Raw genomic sequence first — 20003 nt, 5'->3', positions numbered from 1 at the left:
GCTATTGCTCCCTAACACCTGCTATTCAGAGGTATTAAAATTCTACAAGGCAGGCTTAAGCAGTATGTGGACCGAGAACTCCCAGAAGTGCAAGCTGGATTTCGAAGAGGCAGAGGAACCAGAGACCAAATTGCAAACATGCGCTGGATTATGGAGAAAGCCAGAGAGTTCCAGAAAAACATCTACTTCTGCTTCATTGATTATGCAAAAGCATTTGACTGTGTCGACCACAGCAAACTATGGCAAGTTCTTAAAGAAATGGGAGTGCCGGATCACCTCATTTGCCTCCTGAGAAATCTCTATGTGGGACAAGAAGCTACAGTTAGAACGGGATATGGAACAACTGATTGGTTCAAAATTGGGAAAGGAGTACGACAAGGCTGTATATTGTCTCCCTGCTTATTTAACTTATATGCAGAATACATCATGCGAAAGGCTGGAATGGATGAATCCCCAACTGGAATTAAGATTGCCGGAAAAAATATCAACAACCTCAGATATGCTGATGATACTACCTTGATGGCAGAAAGTGAGGAAGAATTGAAGAACCTTTTAATGAGGGTGAAAGAAGAGAGCGCAAAATATGGTCTGAAGCTCAACATCAAAAAAACTAAGATCATGGCCACTGGTCCCATCACCTCCTGGCAAATAGAAGGGGAAGAAATGGAGGCAGTGAGAGATTTCACTTTCTTGGGTTCCATGATCACTGCAGATGGTGACAGCAGTCACGAAATCAGAAGACGCCTGCTTCTTGGGAGAAAAGCAATGACAAACCTAGACAGCATCTTAAAAAGCAAAGACATCACCTTGCCGACAAAAGTCCGTATAGTTAAAGCTATGGTTTTCCCAGTAGTAATGTACGGAAGTGAGAGCTGGACCATAAAGAAGGCTGATCGCCGTAGAATTGATGCTTTTGAATTATGGTGCTGGAGGAGACTCTTGAGAGTCCCGTGGACTGCAAGAAGATCAAACCTATCCATTCTCAAAGAAATCAGCCCTGAGTACTCACTAGAAGGACAGATCCTGAAGTTGAGGCTCCAGTACTTTGGCCACCTCATGAGAAGAGAAGAATCCCTAGAAAAGACCCTGATGTTGGGAAAGATGGAGGGCACAAGGAGAAGGGGACGACAGAGGATGAGATGGTTGGACAGTGTTCTTGAAGCTACTAACATGAGTTTGGCCAAACTGCGAGAGGCAGTGAAGGATAGGCGTGCCTGGCGTACTCTGGTCCATGGGGTCACGAAGAGTCGGACACGACTGAACGACTGAACAACAACATTTTCCTTTTACAGCCATCTAAGCTAATGGCTATCTTGCGACAGCACATTCTGTAAATTAATTATGGTTTTTCTGCAGAAGTACTTTGTTTGGCTCTGAACAACTCTTTATAAGAATGCTGGCAATAAACAAACAACACCTCTTACTAAAAGTGGGAGTTTTCAGAATAGGTGAATACGGACTAATGGCTCCATGAAAGCAATAATTAAGAAGTCTCCAAATGGTGCAAAAGTGGCTTGATCTAGCTGGAGATTACAAAATCGTGGTCTGTCAATTGGGACGTGTGTTGATGAGCAGAAGTGACCAGTAAAATGCCATCCTAGAAATTCCAGAATTCTTCTCCATCATGGACTTCCATTTTGAATCAGTGGCATTTTACAAGTCAGGACTAGACAGTTGTGCAAGCTCAACCATATATCTGAAAATTAAGCTTTCCTTTTGTGGCTTCACAGAAGTGCCTGGAATCAGATATTTGCTGCTAATTTTGATGACAAGACATGACAGAATGCAGCACAGCTGATTTCTGCCGTCCATGCAGGAATCTGATCCTCCGGAGCAGATTTGGGGAAGGTCCCATTGCACTAGTGGGAATCCTTGTTCTGGCTTCCACTCCTGGAACCGGGTAGCTGAATCTGGCCCCAAGTGTGCCAAGGAAAAGGTACAGCCCAAATCTCCTGCCTGACACGCTCATTTTCTATAAGTAAGGATTTAGTTTTTAATTCAAGAGCCATGTGGCACAGGCACAGGCGCGCGCGCACACACACACACACACACACACACACACAGCATGCAAAGTGGTGTCAAAAATTGTACAGTTGAGACATTTTTAAACTAGACCTTTAAAAAGGAAGGAAAGGTAACAACTGAACCAAAAAGTCAGTAAAGTTGTCAATTAAATTAGCTGTGAAAAAGCACAGGTTCTAAGAAGCATTTACTTAGCACAGCTACTAAACACTTTAGAATAAATTGTTAGGAAAGAAAACACACACAGCAGTTTTAATCAAATTGTCAAGAACAAAATACGACAATGTATCAAGCCCACTAGCTTTCCCCCTCCCTTCAGACCAGCATAAGTCTAAATTTCTTATGTAGCATGCTCACAACGCAAATAATAGCTACATAACCCTCATGCTTTTGAAAACTTTGTTATTTCTGTTTGCCCTGAGATAAAATGCATAATTACCAGTTCATTATAAAATGACAGGTAACCAGCTTTAGAAAGGTGCTGTCAGGTTATTTTGGTTAAATGAAAAACATATATATACACATGCAGTCTTCTCTATTGTATATTTAATTAGGGCAATTCCAAATTACTAGCTATATCTCCCCCATTAAACAGCAAAATACGAGGTAACAAAGGGAGGGGGGAATATTCCATCAACATTTCTCTAAAAATGCAACACCACCAAGGTGTGATTTACGATTAGGACCTGAAATTTCTGAAGCTGTAACTAGCGTGGGTCACCAGGGAAATTGTCAACTGCAAAATTAGGGGATCAGAGAGGTTGGGTCCCTTTCTAAAACACACACACAGTGGCCCTGCAGAGAATCCTGTTCCCGCACCTTTGGAGAACGGCTTTTCACTTTTTGAAATATGGCAACCCTACCAAAGGCTCATCCAGCGCAGCATCCTGTTCCCAAAAGTTACCAGCCAGAGGCCTAGGAGAAGTTCAAGAGCACCAAATGTGTGCAGCAACTCTTTCCCCACTTGTGACCCCCAGTATCTGGTATTCAGAAGCATATATGTTCTCCTGAAGTAGAGGTAGAACCTAACCATTGTGGGTACTAGCCTTGTCATCTACGAATTTGCCTAGTTCTCTTTTAAAATCATCCAAGTTGGTGGTCATCATCACATCTAGTGGTAGGAAATTCCAGAGTTCAACTCTGTGCTGTGTCATGTCATGTTAGAACAGGTCCTATAGCAGATGTCTTTGTTGATAACCTGATAGATCATCAGTTGGGAGCCTCCAACCCATGAGCCTAATTAGACCCTCCCCATTTGGCCAAGAAGGTAATTTTGGCCAACCCGTACCCACCTACCCTCACCTGACATCATGTATTATATCAAATGTGAGGCAAGTAGAGGTTATTTATTACAGGAGTTGGCAATTGTGCTTTTGTGAGTAGTAAACTACAGTTCCCAGGATACTTTGAGGGGGAAACAATGTGTTTTAAAAGTGCTGAGTGTTATCAGGAGTGTCCTACTCTCGTGTAGGACCCTGGCAAAGACACATGCCCGGCTGGCATGTTTTCTCCCTCCTGGTCGTTCGTTCATGAGCTTCAAAAGCTTTTTTCTTCCTGAACATCACAGCGACTGATACCAAGAAGCATCAGCACACTTGGGGATCCGCAGAGTCTTTGCAGCATGTGTAAACAGACCTCAGCAACTCAGCATTTTGGCTAATCTACTTTATTTACATATAAACACACACAGAGCACTGCAACATGGCTCCCTCTCTCTCTAGCATCAGACAGCGGAGAGAAAGAACAAAAGACAATAGTCTTACTTCACAGAACACGGTAACACAAACATCTTGTCTCTGTCACATCCCACTCTGTGGAATGAAAACAGTGTGGTGTAGTGGTTAAGAGCGGTAGACTCGTTATCTGGGGAACCGGGTTCGTGTCTCCACTCCTCCACATGCAGCTGCTGGGTGACCTTGGGCTAGTCACACTTCTCTGAAGTCTCTCAGCCCCACTCACCTCACAGAGTGTTTGTTGTGGGGGAGGAAGGGAAAGGAGAATGTTAGCCGCTTTGAGACTCCTTCGGGTAGTGAAAAGCGGGATATCAAATCCAAAATCTTCTTCTTCTTCTACACCGTCATGTGATAGACAACAATCCCATGACTGCAGACACGGGGAATGAATCTCCAACACTGAGAGCTGTAAAGGGTGCTGAAAGAAGAGCCCTCTTCACTTCACAGGGTTACAATTCCCAAGGTTCTCTGTGAAGAGGAATTCATTTTAAACGCTCCAGGAATTGTAGCTCTGTGAGGGGAATAGGAATCTCCTAGCAGGTACTTGTGCACCCTTAACAAACTACAACTGCCCCAATTCTTTGTGGGAATTACCTCCGAAAGTGGTATCATAGTCCTTTAATTGTATGGTGTGAATGGGGGCAGAGCCAAAAAGGCACTTAGATATGGAGGGACACAGGTTCCAATGGAGTACTTCCTTTCAAAGGTGGTGGTTGAACAGTTGGTGGAGGCTACGAAGAGCAAAGTGGCGATTTCATTGTAGATTCTTGGGCAGATGTTAGAAAACCATTCATAACCCTTTTAATGTCCCCCCCCCGCTCCCTGTTGGGGGCAGATTGGAGAGGAATGAATTGTCAGAAAGGAGGTGGGCAGGGAAACAGACTGTTGCCAGGGATATCAAGTTCTGGAAAAAGAACATAGAGTCTCTTAGTCCACATGAACAATTCCATCTGATGATACCTCATGCCTCATGTCTCCGTAACCAGGTGGGTGGCTGGGGCAGAGTGACAAAGCAAAGCCAGGAAAGCAGTTTTAGCTGTAAAGAACATAATAAGATGTCTGATACTGAATCAATCCATTAGTTTATCTAGCTCAGTATTGTCTGCACTGACCGGCAATGGCTTTCCAGGGTTTTAGACAAGGAGACTCACATAGCCCTACCCAGAGATGCCGGAAATTGAGCCCAAGATCTTCTGCATGCAAAGGAGGTGGTCTATTACTGAGCTATGGCAAACCATGATTGCTGCATTCTGAGATTCACAAGCCAATGCCAAACCGTGATTTCATATTGTAGTTTATTGGCCACAAACAAACCACAGGTATCTGAAGAAGTGTGCATGCACACGAAAGCTCATACCAAGAACAAACTCAGTTGGTCTCTAAGGTGCTACTGGAAAGAATTTTCTATTTTGTTTCGACTATGGCAGACCAGCACGGCTACTCACCTGTAACTGAAACCACAGATAGTTGTCCAGGGTGGGTTCTGGTGTGTAAACAAACCATGGTATAGATTTACATAAGACAGCTTCAACTGTTCACACTAGACCATGCCCTCTCTGAGGTCCCTGAAAGATCCCACAGCAACATAATCACATCAGTTGATTAAACTTTTATTTCTGGAGATGGCTCCACAGTGGCTCCACACTTCCCTCCCCATTTTCCTCTCTTGGCGCAGGGTGCCAGCCAGACCCGCCTCCCTCTCGCAGTTAATGCATTCATTAGTTATAATTGCTTCTGCCAAGTCCCCACCAATCTTAGCCGTCTCCTTACTTAATGGTTTTGATTGGGTGTTCAACACTTTTATCTAGGCTAATTTACTATTCATAGTACAGTGATGGAGTATTCATTTTGTTACCCAGATTACAGCTGTAAATGGATTTATACATCATCAAAGACAGCACCACCACCAGATCATTTAGCATACAAATACCTACTATCCCTTTAAAAAAAAGAACCCAGTGTTCCTCCTGCTGTAGAACTAAGTATTTTATCCATTTCTATGGCACCCTTCAACAAATACTATCTTTGCTGTGAATTGCCATTAAATGCTGGTGTTATCCCCCTCCCAAAAGAAGTCTGTCAACTATTCAGATGTTTTAAAAGAAATTATTTATTGCCACCTGTCAGGATCTTCCCAAGTGTTGCTCATGAGTAACGACGCAGCCTTCAGTAGCTAAGACTATTTATTGTGCATTACTATTTACAGTGTAGAGCTAGTTCAAAACATGACCGCTCAGTCGCTTGCAGAATCCGGAAGTGCCCCTCTCCTGTTTCCCGCCCAACACCAAAGTCTTGGCACCCTAAAACGATGTCTGCGGTGCCCCCTGAACCCCCGATGCTGTGCTGGTGCCAGAAGCAGCCATTCTTCCTCAGATCCTCTCTGGCTGGTGGTGCTGGGTCTTTGCCCAGAGTCTCCAAGCCTTTGCAGCTCCCCCTCCCTTGGAGAGAGCTCAGGTGAGAGGCTAGAAGAGGAGGAGGAGTCTGTCGACAGAAGCGGCTGGGGTTCCCTGTAACATAGAGAGCCCTCCCCTCGCGAAGAGCTGCTCTCCCAGTCCTCTTCTCGAGCAGGACCTCCAACCAGCCCCTTCTCTTGAATAGTCCTCCTGTCCCTCTCTTCCTCAACAGGAGGACCTCTCTCCCCTTGCTCCTCCCAGGGAATACCCTTGCCTCGGCTCTCCTCCCAAGTAGGGCCTCCCCTCTCCCTCTCCTCATGAGGAGCCGGGCAATCCCTGACACCACCCTTCACTTGAAGGTCCTAGAATTAGCAATACAGTGGTACCTCAGGTTATAGGTGCTTCAGGTTACAGACACTTCAGGTTACAGACTCTGCTAACCCAGAAATAGTACCTCAGGTTAAGAACTTTGCTTCAGGATGAGAACAGAAGTCATGCAGCTGCCCCATTAGCTAAAGTGGTATCTCAGATTAAGAACAGTTTCAGGTTAAGAACGGACCTCCAGAACGAATTAAGTTCTTAACCTGAGGTACCATTGTACAACAGCAGAGCATTTGGGGCTGAAAACATCTGTGCCCTCAAAATACTGCTGCTGGTGTGCTCCCCATGAGAGGTTGTGGTGAAGCTCCACTGTCAACCTCAAACAATAACAAAGAACATTAATTAAAGCAATGTTTTGCTTTAAGAGTGGCATTTTTAAGGCAAACTGTTTGAAGGCATGATAAGGTAAATTATTCAGGGGAGCAAACTCTTATTGGTCTTATTATTTTAACTGTGCAATGTTAAATTAATTAGAGAGAAGAAATGCCATGCTGCATTTCATCTGCCTATATCTGCCCCAGCTGCCATGAAACATGTCTTCTCTAGCATCTCTACAGCCACAGCAGACGCTGTAACTCAGCAATGGTTCGACTTCACCCCCCCAAAGGCGCACTCCTCCATTGTCTCCCGAGACAGGCGGATGCCAACAACAAGTATTTTATTCTGTTTCACTTATTTTATATGTTGCAATGGCTTCGGCTACACAAATGAGTAATGCTTACAATAACTATTTGCAACAATAGTGTATTCACTGCTTGCAGCTTAAATGTCCTAAACATTCAAAGCTGCTGTGTATGAAACAGGATTCTGGACAAGGCAGGCCTTTGGTTTGATCCAGCAGAGCTCAGAAATATTGGCATAATTTTTTGGCAAGATTTTTGCACCTCCTTATTTAAAATATTACTATCTAGCTACTTCTGCCCCCTAGAAAACCCCCACAGATATTTAAACCAAATTTGGGTCTTTTAAGAACCAAGTTTTAAGAACCAAATTCAGGGAAATTAAGTTTCCACAACAACCTTTTCCAGTTTCATTATTTGCCACCCTTAAAGTCAGAAAGGGTTTTGCTAATATCTCGCCTACTTCTTTTGGGCTTCAGTGTCAGCCAACTGATTGGCTTAGTATGGTGCGGTTAGTTCCATCACAGTTCAGCCAAGGCGCTGTGCTGATTAAATCATCTTAATGTTTGTAGTGGCTACAGGACAGAAATCCTGGCATGGTTTTTCTGGCATTGTGAATGCTACAGCAGATATTTTAGATCAACACACACACTCTCTCTCAAACACACACACACCCCAATCCTGACAAGGGATGCCCACAAACTTCTGTTCCACTCTTGAATAGTTCTCACTGCCAGAAAGTTCTTCCGTTTGTTTAGCTGGAATCACCTGTCTTGCAACTTGAATTCATTGGTTTGGCTCCTACCCTCTGGAGCAGGAGAAAGCAAGCTCGTTCCTTCTTCCAGCCCTTGAGATATTCAAAGGTGGTTGTCATCTCTCCTCTCAGCTTCCTCTTTTCCAGGTTAAACATTCCCAACTCCCTCAACTGTTCCTCATAATGCTTGGTTTCCAACAAATGCTTTGATGGAGTGCTCTGGCGAATATGGGGAAATGTAAAAATGGTGGCTCATAGTTTTCTTTTGCAGGAGGTACAGAGCACTGGTGGGTTTCTTGGAGCCCCTTCCTGAGGATGCTAAATGCTGATTCTGGGCCTGGCATGACTAGTGGGATTCCTTCAGCTCGGTGGGTCATACGTTATACAGACATGCTCTTTTCCCTCTTACTCAGGGCCCTGCAAATTCTTAAGAAATGAAAACTGGCAGCTGATAAGGGGGGGGGGACAGCAACATGACGAGCACTGGTTAGCTGTGTATCTCCGCTGGTACTTGTCTAGAATTCGCAGCTGCACAATACCTGATGTAGGACACAATTTGACTTTCACTTGTGTTTACTACTCAACATATGCTTGGTGGCATTCAGACTTATCAGCTCATGCTTGAGCTGAATAAAAAGAGTCATACAGATGAATGGAATGTTTTCCCCCTCCTTCCGCTACACAAACAATAATCAGGCCTTTTGAATCTTTTGTCTTGCAGTTTATATTCAGCTCCTTTGTGAACCTCTCTAGCGTGAGCCCTCGCGATCCTTCAGCCCGGAGTTTGTGGCAGGCAATTGTTACGAACTTCAGGAGAGTTCTTCACAAGCAAGGCCAAGATAGCAAAGAACCACACAATAGCACATTTGTCTACTGGAAAATGAGACCCCTGCAGCCTTCCTGCCTGGTGCCCCTTCCCAGTGACAGCCCCAGATCCCTCTGGGTGGCTCAATCTGGGGCAATCCAGGGCTTTCTCATTCAGAACTTGGATCCCTCCCTAAATCAGCCAGATTTGGTTCAGGATTTGACCGACCTAGTGCAGAGCAGTTTTATGTATTGCTGCAGGGGTGGGAAGATTGGTCCATTTCTAGTCGAAGTCAATTTCACATGTGCTCAATCATAAGTCCAGTGTGTCCCAATTCCACACTAATTTGGACTGTACGAAATTTCACATTCAAGTAGACATTTTATCATAAAGTACACATTTAAATATGCACTTTATCTCATTGTACAGTACATATTTCTACATGTATCTGAAAATACACTTTCCCTCTTTTTACCTTTCTTACACTTTTAGGTGATTGCATTTCTTTTTCTTTTTCTTTCCTTTTGAGCTGAGAACCGTATTGCAAAATTTGGAGATGTGCAAAATTCAAAGGATAATTGCGTTCCAATCCTCACATTCCAACCCAGAGGTGTGAATTAGGTTGGCTCACTTAAAAATGTGGACCAAAAGAAATTCTCCTTCACCTCTAGTTAGTGTAGGTGTTTTATCTCATTGCATATGCTTTTCATATATTTATATCTAAATCTAAATAAAAGGGCTATGGCAATATGTTCCAAGATCACAGTATTTTCCTGAAAAGTTTTCACTATTTTCTTCACTCATAACTTCCTCACAATTTTGCCCACTTCCTTTTGCTCCCAGGCCCAACATTTTGAGCTAATTGCTGTGTGTGTTCAATAGCAGCTGCAAGAGGCTCCAAATTTGAATCGGCACCAATGGGGGGATTGGGGGTGGTGGTAAGAGCCCCCCCCCCCAACAAACACCCACCTGGTAGCTTTGGCACAAAGAGCAGCATCTCTCCCAGGGCAAATAGCAAGTTCAGATGGGGCAACATTTGACAGGAAGGAAGCGTAAGGGGAAAGTTAAATGCCTCACCATTCACCCTGCAATCCTAATACATAAATAAAGTGGGGGAGCTGCTATTTAAACCACACACATACAGGCACACCCAGAAATCAAAGGCACATTTAATGCTATGTGTAATTCAATTGCTAATCACAAAAGAATCAGGCAAAGCAATAGAGAAAAGGTCTTTCTCTGGTGATGAACTACCATATCATTATATCAACCACCTCAGAACAGCAGGTGAGATTTCATTGGTGGTGCCATCAACAGGTTGGCACTGACACATGGCAGGGCCTTTTCAGTGGTGATCCCCTGTTTGTGGTATACTCTCCCTGTTGAGGTGCATCCATCTCCCTCATTGATTCATTTACTTTTTGGAGGCATCTGAAAACATTCCACTGGGGAAGCAGCACCCAGCAGGAATAAACCTTCCTGCCCCTGGTCAGGAGGGAAGGAAGGAGCATGGCATCTCCTTCTTCCCCCAACCATCCCAACCAATGGCTTCAAAAACCCAAATTAAGCATTAGCCCTGCCCCACATTGATTTGGGGTTGAATCTGGGGCCCAATCTGAGTTAGGCTGGGGGAGGGGGGACTATGCACATTGTTAGTAAAAAGGTAAAGGATGCATCACAGTTAAGTCAAGTCGCGAACGACTGTGGGGTTGCGGTGCTCATCTTGCTTTACTGGCTGAGGGAGCCGATGTTTGTCCACAGACAGTTTTTCCGGGTCATGTGGCCAGCATGACTAAGCCGCTTCTGGCGAAACCAGAGCAGCGCACGGAAACGCCGTTTAGCTTCCTGCCAGAGTAGACCTATTTATCTACTTGCATTTTTCAGCATGATTTCGAACTGCTAGGTTGGCAGGAGCTGGGACCGAGCAACGGGAGCTCACCCCGTTGCGGGGATTCGAACCACCGACCTTCTGATCAGCAAGCCCTAAGCTCAGAGGTTTAGACCACAGTGCCACCCGCTCCGACATTCTTAGTAACTAACCACCAATGGAGAAAATAATAATTTCTTTAAAACTGTATCATTTTGATGATTCCATTTCCTTTTGAGCCTATGACCTAGCTAAACTGAAAATGCCTGTGCCTAGCTTTCACAGTATCAAACAAGGTGTTATGTTATATGTTCATTACAGAACACTGTTCATTGCAGAACACTGAAAAAAATTAACTGATAGGAATCTGCGGCGACTACTGTGTGCATGAGAAGAGAACTGGCAAGGCAAGGCAACCGTACTTCATCTTGAATTGTTCTGTAGATAGGATATTAGGAAACATTTAATGAATAGGATGATTAGTCAATGTCTTAATAAAGAAGAAGAAGAAGAAGAAGAAGAAGAAGAAGAAGAAGAAGAAGAAGAAGAAGAAGAGGAGGAGGAGGAGGAGGAGGAGGAGGAGGAGGAGGAGGAGGAGGAGGTGGTGGAGGAGGAGGAGGAGGAGGAGGAGGAGGAGGAGGAGGAGGAGGAGGAGGAGTTTGGATTTGATATCCTGCTTTATCATTACCCGAAGGAGTCTCAAAGCGGCTAACATTCTCCTTTCCCTTCCTCCCCCACAACAAACACTCTGTGAAGTGAATGCGGCTGAGAGACTTCAAAGAAGTGTGACTAGCCCAAGGTCACCCAGCAGCTGCATGTGGAGGAGCGGAGACCCAAACCCGGTTCACCAGATTACAAATTTACTGCTCTTAACCACTACACCACACTGGCTCTCAAAAAGACACTGAATAATGATTATACACGATATGTAATATTTTGATGAGGACTGATCCGAAGACCTAAATGACTTTGATCGGTTCAGGATTATGACATTGGATTGCAACTGTTATGGCAGATTGCTATGATCCTTTGAATAGAAATCAAATGCATAATCTATATATATTTTTATGTTTGTACTTATTGCATTCATATACTGTACCATCTTTATCTTCTAAGGATCTCAAGGTAGTGTAAATGCTTCTTTCTCCCCCCCTGCCCCCAATTTCATCCTCACAGCAACCAAGTGAGGTAGGTTAGGCTAAGAGACAGCCCACGATCACCTAGTGAGAATCATGGCTGAGTGGGGATTCAAATCCTGCTCTCCTAATCACACACACACACACACACACACACACACACACACACACACACATATATATACATATATATATATATATATATTCACAAAAATATTACTTTTAAGAAAGGAAGAAAAGCATAAAATATGGGATTGCTTGAATCCCCTGACTTTCCTCCACCCCCTACCTTGGTTCCTTTATAATATTTTCATTTGCGTATGTCAATAAAATCGTTATCTCTGATTACTTCCAATTTTTGTACATTGTATATTACAACTGGGTTTTTTTAAAAAAAATATTCTGCTAATGCATTAACTTGTGTGCATTGCTTCTGTAAATTTGCAATAAACATTTCCTATTCTTTTTTATATTTGTTATCATCTTGATTTCTAAGTTTCTGAGTTAATTTAGCCATTTCAGCTTACTCCGTTAACTTAATTTGCCAGTCTTCTTTGGTGGGGACTCTAGTCCAACACTCTAACCATTACACCACACTGGCTCTCTCTAAAAGTGTTGAATAGTTCAAATATTAAGGTTCATTATTGTTCCACAAGATGTGTACCTCTTTAAGAATCAGAAGGAAATGTCATGACCTAGTTTTGCAGCTGTGAGGCAGTACAGCAGGTGCTGTTAAGTTTGTGTTAATTAAGCTGTGTCAGCGAGCGGATGTAGTATATAAGGAGCATTGTGTACTTCTCTCTGTACCCTGGTGGGTGGGTCACTGGTTGGGTCATGTTTTGTAAACTTAGTATAAATTCTGTTATTTTTCCTATAATTAAAACCAAGCGAAGGACTTATTTTGCATTCTCTTAATTATGTTCAGTACGTGTAAGTTTCCTCAGCATGTCTTCTGCAGAGCAGTTACTCCGCTTAATTTCATAACAAAAAGTAGACCTCTGAGAATGAAAACTTTGCAGTGTCCTTATCTTTGAGGCTGTCCTTGTGAGCGTTTGTATTCCAATAAAGGCCACGGGTTTTGCTCGAAGCATGTGTCCTTTTCATAGAATCATAGAGTTGGGAGAGACCACAAGGTCCATCCAGTCCAACCCCCTGCCAAGCAGGAAACACCATCAAAGCATTCCTGACAGATGGCTGTCAAGCCTCTGCTTAAAGACCTCCAAAGAAGGAGACTCCACCACTCTCCTTGGTAGCAAATTCCACTGCTGAACAGCTGTCACTGTCAGGAAGTTCTTCCTAATGTTTAGGTGGAATCTTCTTTCTTGTAGTTTGAATCCATTGCCCCGTGTCCGCTTCTCTGGAGCAGCAGAAAACAACCTTTCACCCTCCTCTATATGACATCCTTTTATATATTTGAACATGGCTATCATATCACCCCTTAACCTTCTCTTCTCCAGGCTAAACATACCCAGCTCCCTAAGCCGTTCCTCATAAGGCATCGTTTCCAGGCCTTTGACCATTTTGGCTGCCCTCTTCTGGACACGTTCCAGCTTGTCAGTATCCTTCTTGAACTGTGGTGCCCAGAACTGGACACAGTATTCCAGGTGAGGTCTGACCAGAGCAGAATATAGTGGTACTATTACCTCCCTTGATCTAGACGCTATACTCCTATTGATGCAGCCCAGAATTGCATTGGCTTTTTTAGCTGCTGCATCACACTGTTGACTCTTGTCAAGTTTGTGTTCTACCAAGAAGTCTGTAGCCTCCTGCCAAATGAATAACTTTAATAACCTCCCCACCTCTACCCACCTATTTCCCTTTTTACTCAAATATCAAGATGTTTTAACACCACTATTCTGTTGGTCTTGAGGGGGGGGGGGGAATCCTGCTAGATGGATTCTTGTTTTGTTTTCAGATCCATACCTCTGCCTTGGAGCAGTAAAATTTCCATGGGAAAGCCACTTGCCTGATCAAATTTCAGCTTGGACAAGGGCTACTCCCGATAGAGTGAATCTTGCATCTTGGCAGCTGTATCAAACTGGAGGAAAACAAGATGGGGGGGGGAGAGAGAATACCCAGAAGTGCGAGAGAATAAAATAACCTGATGCATTTTCAGCATCCAGGTTTTTTTCCGAGGGTATTTTGCTTTTGCAAGACATACAGGACAGGTGCTCATTCCTGCCTGGTCTCTCCTGCCTGCTCCATATCTACAGATGAAGCAAAAGCGGCTGAGTTCCCTACAAAACTCAGAATGTTTCTTGAAAGCTCACTGACTCACCAGCTGCCGTGTGTGTTAAAATGAGCTGGGCGAAAGCAAGGAAGAATACAGCTAGATTAAATTTCAACCAAGCTGCAGGATCACACATAAGTCCAGTTGTCAATGGAGTCCTGGAAAATGAGCCGTTCTACCCCTGGGGCATAATTATTATTGGGAAGATGTATTTCTATTCTGTTTTAACTGAACAAATGTTCTGCTCTGTGTGTTTTCCCAGTTTTAATTGAGGGGAAATAACTTACTATCTGAAAGCAATGGTCATTACCAAAAGTCAACAGTCAAACATCCCTTTCTTCAGTTAATGATCCTTAGTAGGCTCTGAGCAAGCAATGTGTTATATGGTCATTACTATACATCATTCCAAAAAGAAAAAGGGAAAAAAAATAACAGTCCATGGAGTGCCGAGTCCAAACTGTCACTTTTCCAGTAATATTTAGGGTGGAAGGAGAGTCAGCAGCTCACTTTCTGGGGGCTGGAAATGTTACATTCCGAAGTGGTAGTGACAGGTGTTAATGAGCTCACCACACTCTCATCTATTTGGGCAATTCAAGAACCTCATTTTTAACAGACTTCCTTTAACAGTGTGTTTGCTGTGGATATGCCACATCAGTTACTGTAACTTGCACTGCCTACAATAGCAAAGATGGAAGCAGGGAAGCAGCAGAAATTCAAGTGAGTTTACAATGCATTGAGGACCTACATAATCCACACTTCCTGAGTCAATAGGCTTCCATAAACTTCCTCATGTCAAGTTTATGGTCTACCAAGACACCTACATCCTTTTCACATGTACTGCTCTCAAGCCAGGTGTCACCCATCCTGTATTTGTGCCTTTCATTTTTTATTTTTTTTTGCCCAAGTGTAGTACTTTGAGATATGTCAAGCCTTTGTTAAAATTGTGGTGATTATGGCATACAGCTGATGAAAACCCAAATGTTGAAACTGTTCATTTGGGGTTCTCATCAGCTGTACACCATAATCATCACAATTATAACAAATAAAGGCTTGACATATCTCACTTTGCATGTCATGAGTCTATCTCTTATATTAGTTTCACCTTTTAAGTTGAATTACTGAAAGAGATGAACCTTTCCACGATATTCTAATTTTTCGAGCTTCGCCTGTACAATTCTATGATCTCATATATTTATTAGCTGCCATCGTCTTGTTGATGCAGCCTCCCTATTTGTGCAGCCAAATGTGTATGCAAGATGCAGCCATGCACCCATACAGATAAAAGAATCTACAGACGTAAGCATCATTTACTAATCATCGATGACCTTAAGAGAATGAACACTACTTGATTAACTAACTGATGAGAAAATAATACAAGAAACTTAGCGGTGGCAAAACGACGTGACCTTTAAAGAGTAGCTAACGCCTGCTGAAGAAAAGTCTTCTTCTTTTTTTGAAAACAAAATGTAATTTGGATACATTTCCACTCATACTTCAGAGCCTTTCTCTGTAGGTTTTTGTCTTCCTTCCCAGTCGCTTGTAATCGTTAGGAAGGCATGACATTAGAAAATTCACTTTGGGGGCCTGAAAATCTCCCTTTGGGTTAGATGTAATACTGGGAAATTAGACCTTCTGGGACTCAGATTGAACATGTTTCCTCTATTTTTTTCACACCCTTCCCACCATGGAGGGAAAACTGGCAAAGGGAGCCATGATTTGGGGAGGAGGAGGAGGAAATCTTCACAAAATTACATGCCCCTGTTTGGGTTCCGCACTACGTGAAACCTACATCCCACCAATCTCTTGTGCTCTGTGAACATATTACAGTTTCATCTGACTTTTTCCATATATCAAAGGCTCGTGTCTGCTGGCATTTCACAGCTGCTTTTCTACACACGTCAATAAATGTAAGTTGGGAACTATAATGCTCAACGTAACACTAAGCAAAACATCTTCTCAGGCCCAGCAGCTGTAAACTTCGGCTCACGGAGAATGGGGGGGGGATCAATCTATTTCTGCACTGGGTCATTTTGACATGTGCTCACACATAAATCTGCCTTGTTCTGTTTCCACATTAATCTGCATTAAAAAAAAAACCACATACATGAATGTTCAGAATTAAATGTAGGGGTTATCCTATACTGTCTGCTAACAGAAGGAACCCATCAGCAGAACGGGGAAGGAGATCAATTACGAGCAATTCTCGCTCCCTCTTGCAGCTCCCACAAATGATCTGGAGGGTCCCCCAAATGTCTGGTGCAATTTATGGGGCTTGGGGGGGACTGAAGAAGGCACTTGGCATTTGTGATGTTTTCCTCTCTCCCTCGTTCCACTGATGCATTCCTTCTATCAGGGAATGGGCTGCACTGGGTACCACCCAAGGTGTGTTTTTTTGTTTTTGTTTTTTAATTCTCTGAAAAAGTATGTCATTGCCATGGAACATAAGGGCAGAGCCAAAATCGATGGTGACAGGAGCGAGCCTGCAACAAATCACGCCAAGAAAGTTGGAGTTAACTCCTTATTAGCAAAAACAGGATCTGCACAGGAGTGTCAGGACTAATGAGCACAGCCCCCCCAAAGCAGTTGCTGAGACTGAAAGTCCCTGCCTCCCCATAGCTGCCAAGTCCCCTCCTATCCAGTACTTTCCCCAAGCAATCTCAGACTGTGCCTGTGTGAAACTAACACCCCTCCACCCTCTTCATGCCTCTCTTGGTTCTGGAAGACCATGTGGGAGGGGAGACACCTTTACCTCTTCAGCAGCGAGACTCATCTCTGTCTCTTGGCTCCTGTCCTGCTTCAGCTTCTGGCTCTGATTCTGGACTTCTCTCTGCCACAGACTCTCCCATCTCACTAAGCCCTGCCACACCTCCTCTTCCCAGTCTTCTCCCTCTGGCCACTCGTAATCATCCCACCACCAATCCCCTGGCTCTGAGCCTTCTTCCTTTGGGGGTGTTCTGCAGCTGGTTCCTCCCACCATTCCTCTGCATCCAACCAGTCCATGACATGTGTGTAACAAAGCTACAGATGAGACATTAATCAACCGGCACAGCATCTGCTTTTCATGGAGGAGGTACCAGGTTCAATCCCTGACATCTCCAGGTAGGTCTATGAGAAAACTCTGCATATAACCTTGGAAAGCTGCTGCCAGTCAGTGTAGACAATACTGAGCTATAGGGACTTAGTATAAGGCAGCTTCCTATGTTCCTGTGTTCCTAGATAGGCCAATTCCTATCAGTACCAACAAAGACTGAATTCTTTGCTGGATCCCTACATTCAGTTGTTGCAGTGATAATGCTCTTTTTGACAGCAGAGCACCACTTACAGATGCTACAAATCTAAAGCTCCTAGAACAGATCTCCCCACACTAGGCTATTCTGAAGACCTTAAGAGAAAACAGGGTCATTAACTTCCCATTTGTGTTCATTTCTTGAAGGAATTCCAAGGATGCGAGTTATGTATGCAGAATTGCTCCTTCGCAGGATGCTATTTTTTTCCCAGAGCTTCCCATTAAGAATGAACTGCTCTTTAACAGTTAATTGACTCCCCCAAGTTAATTACCTCATCTAAAGGTTTTTAATCACATTTTAAACATGATAGATACTGTGCATCTGAACTTCCCTACATGTCCTGAATACTGATATCTGGCCACTAAATGTTGAGAAAACTTTGGCAGCACAAAAGTAAGGAGGGACCATTTCCTTTGACGGCACACATACAGGTGAAACTCGAAAAATTAGAATATTGTGGAAAAGTCTATTTATGTAAGCAATTGTTTTCATTAGCTACTGGAGTTTAATATATGAGCTAGACTCATGACATGCAAAGTGAGATACGTCAAGCCTTTGCTTGTTATAATTGTGATGATTATGGCGCACAGCTGATGAAAACCCCAAAGTTGAGATTGTTAATTTGGGGTTCCCATCAGCTGTACACCATAATCATCACAATTATAAGAAATAAAGGCTTGACATATCTCGCTTTGCATGTCATAAGTCTATCTCATATATTAGTTTCACCTTTTAACTTGAATTACTGAAAGAAATGAACCTTTCCACGATATTCTATTTTTTCGAGTTTCACCTGTACAAGCAGTTTTGCTGATGTTTTCCACATACACAGCTTAGCTTGTTTCTCCTTTCCTCTCCAAAATATTACTCATTCACAAAAGACAATTCCCCTCCCAATCTCCACTCCCGTTTCTCTGAACTGGCACCGACAGTCAATACTTGTCCATCAGCCTTGCGGAAAACCACCCAAAGCATCAGAAATAATTTAAGAGCTTCCAAAAGTGCAACTGCGGTTGTTTCTGTTTCATCTTCATCCACACATATTCACAGAAACCCCAACTCTCTGAAGACTTGAGCCCATATCAAAAAGCATCTAATAACTCACACTTTTGTCAGGTAAACTATTTGTCTAAGAAGATGAGTTTCATGAGAGCATTAAGCTTGCCTTTCCAGGGCTGAACTCTGTCTCTTAGGTCTGATCCCAGGGAGGCCAAATTTGTTGCTGTTTCTTTTCAGGATGTGTGCATGTGGAGCAAAGGACCAGACAAGCGCTGCATTTCTGGGACTGTTACTCACTTCTCAGGAAAAGAAAAATCCTTATGTGGCCAGTACAAAGAGAATAGTTTATATTTCTGAGTGCCGAAGCGAAAGAAAAGAATAAACCAAAATAAAGACAAGCCTTCGTGAAGTTTCACTAACTTACGCTTTATGACAAACTGTCACATAGCAGGTTTCGGGAGGCAAAATATTTAGATATTCACTTTGTGTAATACTTTTAAGTAAAGAAAGAAAAGAAGCAAAGAAAAGAGGGGAATCTTGATAAACTAAGAATGTGCTTGTTCTTTGAAGAATAAAAGAACCTGCATCGAAAGTAGGCGTACACAATAAAACAGTTCTGTGAATGTCTCTCCTGACTTTAGGTATACAAATTAGGTATGTTGAGGCAAGCAGGACTCTTAACAGATTGCTTGGACAACAGGTATAGGTGGGAAAAATGCTCACCAACCTAGAGGTCGCAGGCAACATAAATGCTATACTGTAATTTCAGTCCACTTTGCCATCTGAGACTGAACTTGAAGTTCTAGGTCTGAATTGCTCAATTCTAGGTAGGAGCAAACCCCCTTTTCCTCAAATAAATAATTAATATTGGGTCAGCACTTTTACTTCTCTTCTAAACACTCTCTTAATTTTAGATTTGTTTCTTTCAATTCCCATTTCAATTGCCCTTTTCTGTTGTCTGTTTTAGAATACCTGAAGGAGCGTCTCCACCCCCCATCGTTCAGCCCGGAAACTGAGGTCCTGCTCCGAGGGCCTCCTGGTGGTTCCCTCACTGTGAGAAGTGAGGTTAAAGGGAAGCAGACAGAGGGCCTTCACGGTAGAAGACATCTGAAGGCAGCCCTGTTTAGTGAAGTTTTTAATGTTTGAATTTTTTATCACTTATTATTATTATTATTATTATTATTATTATTATTATTCTGTTGGGAGCCATCCAGAGTGGCTGGGGAAACCTAGCCAGATAGGCAAGGTATAAATCATCATCATCATCATCATCATCATCATCATCATCATCATCATCATTATCTGAAACCTGAGGCTAGAGATGAGAATATTCAGAGACTGGATGAGGTCCTGCTGGCTCATGAGGTCTTTTTATGTCTAAATTCACATTTGTATCCACAACTGTATTCTCTTATGTTTTATGCAATATCTATTTCATGTTGGAAATATTAATTAGGAACATAGAAAGCTGCCTTATGCTGAGTCAGACTATTAGTTCATCTAGCTCAGTATGGTCCATAGAAGAGAAGAAGAAGAGTTTGGATTTGATATCCTGCTTTATCACTACCCGAAGGAGTCTCAAAGCAACTAACTTTCTCCTTTCCCTTCCTCCCCCACAACAAACACTTTGTGAGGTGAGTGGGGCTGAGAGACTTCAAAGAAGTGTGACTAGCCCAAGGTCACCCAGCAGCTGCATGTGGAGGAGCGGAGACGCGAACCCGGTTCACCAGATTACAAGTCTAGCGCTCTTAACCACTACATCACACTGTTCAGACT

This window comes from Lacerta agilis, chromosome 6 (genome assembly GCF_009819535.1).
Source record: "Lacerta agilis isolate rLacAgi1 chromosome 6, rLacAgi1.pri, whole genome shotgun sequence".
NCBI classification, from domain to species: Eukaryota; Metazoa; Chordata; class Lepidosauria; order Squamata; family Lacertidae; genus Lacerta; species Lacerta agilis.
Note: the sequence above shows the minus strand (reverse complement) of the source record.